At 40.6% G+C, this 6,386-nt stretch overlaps 1 protein-coding gene across 1 annotated transcript in view; it reads left to right on the top strand.

Annotated features, from left to right (window-relative positions):
* The first annotated feature begins 3,108 nt into the window (after positions 1–3,108).
* Positions 3,109–6,386, top strand: part of LOC108629652 (putative uncharacterized protein DDB_G0285119) — a 162,488-nt gene continuing 159,210 nt past the window's right edge. The window contains exon 1 of the mRNA XM_026817629.1: positions 3,109–3,593. The gene's annotated coding sequence lies outside the window, so the exon portion shown is untranslated. The remainder of the gene's footprint in view (positions 3,594–6,386) is intronic.

Here is a 6,386-nt window from a genome sequence, read left to right as displayed (position 1 = left end):
ACACGTATTAAAAACGTTATGGTTCTTCACAGTCAACACTAAACCTACCATGCACCGGTCGAATAACCATTTCTAATTTCTTCTACAAGAAATAAAAAGAAAACGAAAATTATTTAATCTAGTACCAAACAGTCAACATTAAATCGTACTAAAATTAAAAAAATGTAAGTAGAGCACATTAGTGTACACTTTTAGAACGTCTAGTGTTAATTATTAAAATCTTCATACAATGAAAATTAAAAATCTGCGTGTTTAGTGTTTTACTATTTAAAATACAATACTGATTCGATTCTATCACATACATATTTAGTTCGGTACATATGTACGTGACTGCTATGTAAGTCAATAAGAAGTATTTAATGAGATTGTAAATTAACTCTATATGTACAAGTCATTCATTAATACAATGCAAAACTTATAAAATACACTGTGGTTCAGAGCATTTATACAAATCATTTTGTTGAATATGGTTCATCGTAATATTTAATTTAATTTGAGAATGTAGATTTGAATAAGTGTTAGTCGGCTACGCTATCATGAAAATTTTATGTCTGTCTGTATTCATAACTGCGTCCCTATCTGTATCTGTATCTACATCTGCATTTATATCCGTACAGTATCTCTGTCTATATCTGTATCCGTCTCCGTATCTTGTATCTGTATTTGCCTGTGATCGTATCTGCGTCTATGTCTCAATACATATTTGTATATACAAGCTGGCCAGTATATAATTATCTGATCCGAGGCGAGCACTGTATTTCGCACGTAATAATCCAAGAATGCATATTCGTACATATTATCTACAATGATTAAACTAGTTTTTAATGTAAGCATTGAAGTTCTTCCTGAACAAGTCAATGAACAGCGATTTTATTTTGTTTTGCAGTAACTAGTTATCTCGTAACCTCGACCTTGGTTATCGAGGAAATACGATTACTAATGATTTCAAAATAGTCTCTACTACATAAATCCCCGAAACTGTACAATTCAGACTTCACGGAAGTATTCGAGATATCTTATTCATTACAGGAATACGAGATATTTTACATTAAGCTAACCGAAGACTTATCTGTGTGTAGTGTGAAATTGCATCAGTACTACTTGTGATTTATTTTCTACCATTCGTACCCTTTGTCCCGTGTATCGAGCAACAGTTTTCGCAAGCATTACTCGCGCCTCGTTACGTAATGTGAATTAACAAGGATCTATTAGAACGACTCGCACGTAATACGTGTAAATCCGTGTTGTCCGCGGTACGAACCGACGGTGAACGGTAGCGTTGCATTGTCACTCGAAAATTGTACCAAAGGCGATGCCAGTAGGAAGTAACCGTGGAAGAGCACGGATGCATTAAACTGGCGAACTTGCGACAGTCGTGACAAATGGCTCTTGGGGCCGTTCCTGCTACTATACTAACATCATAATGAAACTCGTTCTACCAAAAACGTCGCGGCGCATAATTAGAGTTCTTTGTGGGCCACCCGGCCGCGCGTAATTATTCTTAACTTGTACAACAAATTATCCGGTTTATAACGGTCGGCTAACAATAAGAGGAGGAGGACGGAACGTTACGTTGGCCACATCGGCGCGTGTTAGAGCAATTTACCATTACCGCTAGTCGAACATAATCGGGTCACACATGGCTGATAATGTCAACAACGCCGAGCTTATTTACAAGATGACAGATGGTGGCGGAAATGTTACTTACCGTCTGGAGTACGAATCATGGCTCCGTTACGTAAATCGTTTAAACATGTTCGTTTTTGAGGTCGTTGCATGGCACGATAGGGACAACATTTATAGTCGCTATCTTGCGAATCTTCGGAACCATGTAAATGTCACCCGACTCATTTGCTATATTTTCACTTATTCACCTTATACCGTCTCCTATGCGTGCGCCAACAGTACTCCTCGACCATAAATTACCGCGTCATCGCACCCCAAGCATAATCGAGATACAAGCAAATGGATCAAATCCCATCGTGTGACAAACGCGCGTGTACGACGAGAAACCATCGACACATCGGACAAATGGATATTCACTTTTAAAAGTTGCATGACCCGATGCGATTACCATTCCCAGCTGGGCTAGGAGTCGTAGGCGGCGAGCCAGCGTCAGATGACGCGTTCTCACACGAGGGACGACCCTCGCTTCGTCTCATTTGACAATATCTAGGGAATGGAAGGCCATCGACAGGGAGGAGGTAAGGTGCGAGACGGAAAGTACTCTTTATAATGAGTCTTCAACAATTCGTATGTCGAAAGTGGTAAAACGAAAATTATAAGTCTGTAGAAACAGTTTCGTGATTACTCATTTTTACTGAAATATGCTGGTTTCATTATTAATATGAAAATTTTTGTAATCTATGCAAAGATGATAAGCGAACACCTGTTTCATGAATCTCTGCAATACACTTATGATTGACAGAGGACAAAGTTTATTTATAATTAAATTTTTATTGGGTTTCCATAGAGTGAACGACAGTAAAAAAATACCCAAACTGATTTATTTATTGTTTTTATTAAAAGAAACGTTTGAAAAGTTTAGTGATATAAGTTGTCAGAGTTTAAAATAATGTATTCAAGTCAATTAAGATGCTGTATATATGTATCTACTGATCTATCAGTAATTCAGTAATCTTAATCTACAGTAATAGTATATTTTGAAACTAGTAAGATTAGTACGATTAGCTGTCGGTTTAAGATTATGAATTATTTGCGCTTCTAGTTTCTAAGATTAGGAGTACCGGTCTACGAATCATCATCTAATCACGTTTCCAATGTAAGACACGTCTATTTCTGATAATTTATTCACGGCGTTCTGCGCTAAAGAGGACTCCAAAAATAATCCGAGGAGAGAATGTAATTCATCAATTGATAGGAAGCAAATAGAAGGTGAACGAACGACAACGTCGACGACGTCGACGACGACGACGGTGCGGCTCGACGGAGCAAGCTAGACCAGAGTAGGTAACGCGAAGCCAGAGGGGGTGGTGAGCGTTGGTGGCGCCTCCAAGCGTCCTGGCCGTGATAACAGGGGGGCGGACGGATGCGAGGCGACGCGATGAGGCGACGGATCCGTCTTGCCTCAGTCGACGTCAAGCCGTCGCGACGCGTGCGTGTTCTCTTTTGCCGGTTTCACGAAGCTCGCGGGGCTCGCGTGTCTCGTATACAGCGTGACTGGTCTCATCCGTGTTCGCCCACCTGTTCGCTCCAGCTAACCGATCGCGAGCAGTTTGACTACGACCCGTTGTTTCGTACACTAATCGTTGACCGTTCGGTTGGTGCACGTGCATTATTGTCGTCGTAAATTCCCGCCGGGGTTACACGATTTTTAGGGGTTCTCGCGAGTGACGTACTCGCGGCGTAGATTCGCGGTTGGGATTCACGCGGCGCGTGTGTGGAAAACGGTAATCGTGTTTACGTGTTTTGGTCTCGGTTAAACTGGAGCTGTGCGTGATAGCTACGTATCCATTGAAGGAAAGTCGCACGGAGTGAGGAAGAATCTTGTGCCGGTCGCGTGGAAAGTCAGTGAGTCGATCTACTTGGTGATAATAATCAGTGTGAAACATCCCTTGGATTATGACAGTCGGGTATGTACAGACTTTCGTCTAACCTCTGTTACAGTCGCGTTGAAGTCACGGACAGGTTTCACTGATATTGTATATTACATATTATCGGGTTTCATATTTACAAGTGAGGTTACTGCTCGTTGTTAAATTATGTTAGTGAATTCTTGTAAAGAAATAGTTGACAGTCGGTGATTTCAATTTGACTGTTCATATCTGTAGTGGAAGTCAAGGCGGTTTCAGTCGTTCGTGTTTAATGTCATTCGGTCGTTTCCCGAATATTCGTTGCCGGTGGAATCGACGTACGAAAGTAAAAATAATGTGCGATGATAGGAGGGATTCGTCAGAGAGATGGTCGAGTTCCCACGTTCCACATTGTCCACGCTTTGCGTTATTAACGCGAATTTCATGTCCGTCCGTGCCACGAGTTATGGTTTTAACTTCGAATGCATATAACTTTAAAACGCGATAATACGTAGTACCGGCAATGCGAAGTTATACTTCGCTCCATTTTCATAAAGATGAACGACGTCCCGATATGTTCTCGAGTTTCTCATTAGTGATTCGAAAAAATATCGCTGTTTATCTAGCGACAGTTTTATCGCCTGGACTTAGCCTGGAAATTAGCTGCATCAACCGATTAACGTTTCCACTTTGGAGTTTTACTGGGGAACTCGTTAATGTTTCAACACCAGGCTTGTTTATCTTTGGACAAGTGTCAAGTGCTTTCACTCGGGGCAAATTTACAATATACACGGCCGGACCCGGCCTGATGTACGCAAAAGACCATTGAAATTTAAATAGATCATCGTATGTACAGGCACCTTCATCAGCTGCGTTTCGTAATCGATGCGACGTGTTTCTTTTTCTTTCCTCTTGATATATACATGATGAGTAGTCGAACTTGGAGCGTGTCTAACGAAACGAGTCGCGTACTCCTCTCTCTCTCTTTCTCGTTTCACCTGTTCTATAACAAAGATTGTCTCTGTCCACGAGGAGCGTAGAGCACGATGGAACGTTTATCGTCGATCGTCGAAAAGCAACGCTCGATGCATGTACGCCGGTGCTGTGTGTCTGTCCGATGTCTGTTCGGCTTTATCCTTTTAATCCCCCTCTGCGTAACGCGTATTAATGACTCTGTCAGTAAGACATAACGATCAGGCCAGTCAACCGTTTACATTGACATCGCCGCTGGCCTTCTCACCTTGACTGGCCCCGGCTCCGCGTTTTCGCAATTTAAGCCGGGGCAACGTATCATCGCGTGGCATCGCGTGTCGCGACTCCCGGTGTGCTACAACCGCCACAACTTTTCGATGTTACACATGGCATCGTCGATCGTCGATGCTAGTACGCGCATAAACGATCTAACGAACGCTAGAGATGGCGTTAAAAATCACTAACTGTGATTTATCACAGTGATCAGAAAATCACGATCATATCTCGTGATTATTTGAAATCACGACCGTCATCGCAATTTTTTATATTGAATGGGCTTACTATATAAAATTCATAGTTTCTGTTCATATCTACTGACCTAAAGATAACTTTTGATTTTAAAAAAGACATACTCAATATGATTTTAAACTAATTACATTTGTAGCTTTAAACATTAGTAAGAAATAAAGAAATCCATAACAAAATTATTCCTTCTATTTCCATAATACTATATGTATGTATATTATTGTAATTTAATACTCAATATTAATTACTTAATTTCAATACTCAATTGTCCCTCATGATTTCCAATACGACTTATTATCCCTTGTTATTTTATTTCTTTCTGTAATTCATACTTTTACTTTAAAATTTTTGAATCATTATATCTACAACGTAGAGATTAGTTAATAATTGTAGAAATTCAGCGACGGTTAGAGACGTCAGTCATTTGATTATTACAATTACGGAGATCATGAATGATCGTGAATCATTCGATCATGTATGCTCGAGACTTCAGATTATTGGGCACGCCATTTTGTCGCGTGCAAGAGAAAATAGTATATGTACAGAAAAAGAGAAAAGATCAGGGTGGCAATGTTATTTCTCTTGAATGATTTAAATTCAAAAGAATTAGTATCACTATCCTGATCTTTTCTCTCTTTCTAATGCGTACCCTCTTTTACGGCTGTCTCCCCTACTCTATATCTATTATCTCTATGGAAAAATCACGGTGATTTGGAACGCACGTGATCGAATCATTTGTGACCCAAAAGTTGCAGTTTACGCCATCTCTAACGAACGCGCGTGGTATTGCTCGGGCGGCCTTGAAACTCCGATCCGATCGCGTATGTGTCATTGGCGTGCAGTCGAAACGGTATCGATATTATTAGGCCGGTCGGTCGACATAGTGGTTGTTACGAAAATTTGTCAACGGTTTGCGTCACGTTCCTTATTTTACAGTTTGTTTCGTTTGGCAGCGGCGTACGCGGCTATCGGTTTTCCCCTTTGCGTTGCACAATACTCGGTCGTGAATTACTGTTCACCTAAGTACGCATTCGCGCACAAAGAGCCGATTGTTCGATATTTTATACGGCATGAAAACATTACCGTTCGAACGTTGCCTCAATGGAAACGCGTCGAGTCGTAATTTTATTGCGATAACGAGGTTGTTCCTGGTACCGGAGGATTTTATTCCTAAAGGACAGCTCTTGACTACATATTTAGTATTCCTGCGCGGTCAGAAATGGAGCAGAATCTATGCATTCTTAATTCGAAGGCCGTTAATTGGGTCGCACATGTTGTTTCTCATTACCATTAATTCCTGAGTCTATCTATCGATAAAAAAAAACAATAACTGGATTTAGTTTTAATATTATAATC

The sequence above is a fragment of the Ceratina calcarata genome, unplaced genomic scaffold (genome assembly GCF_001652005.2).
Source record: "Ceratina calcarata isolate Rehan_Ccalc_2016 unplaced genomic scaffold, ASM165200v1 scaffold136, whole genome shotgun sequence".
Lineage (NCBI taxonomy): Eukaryota > Metazoa > Arthropoda > Insecta > Hymenoptera > Apidae > Ceratina > Ceratina calcarata.
This window is presented reverse-complemented; position numbering and strand designations above follow the sequence as displayed.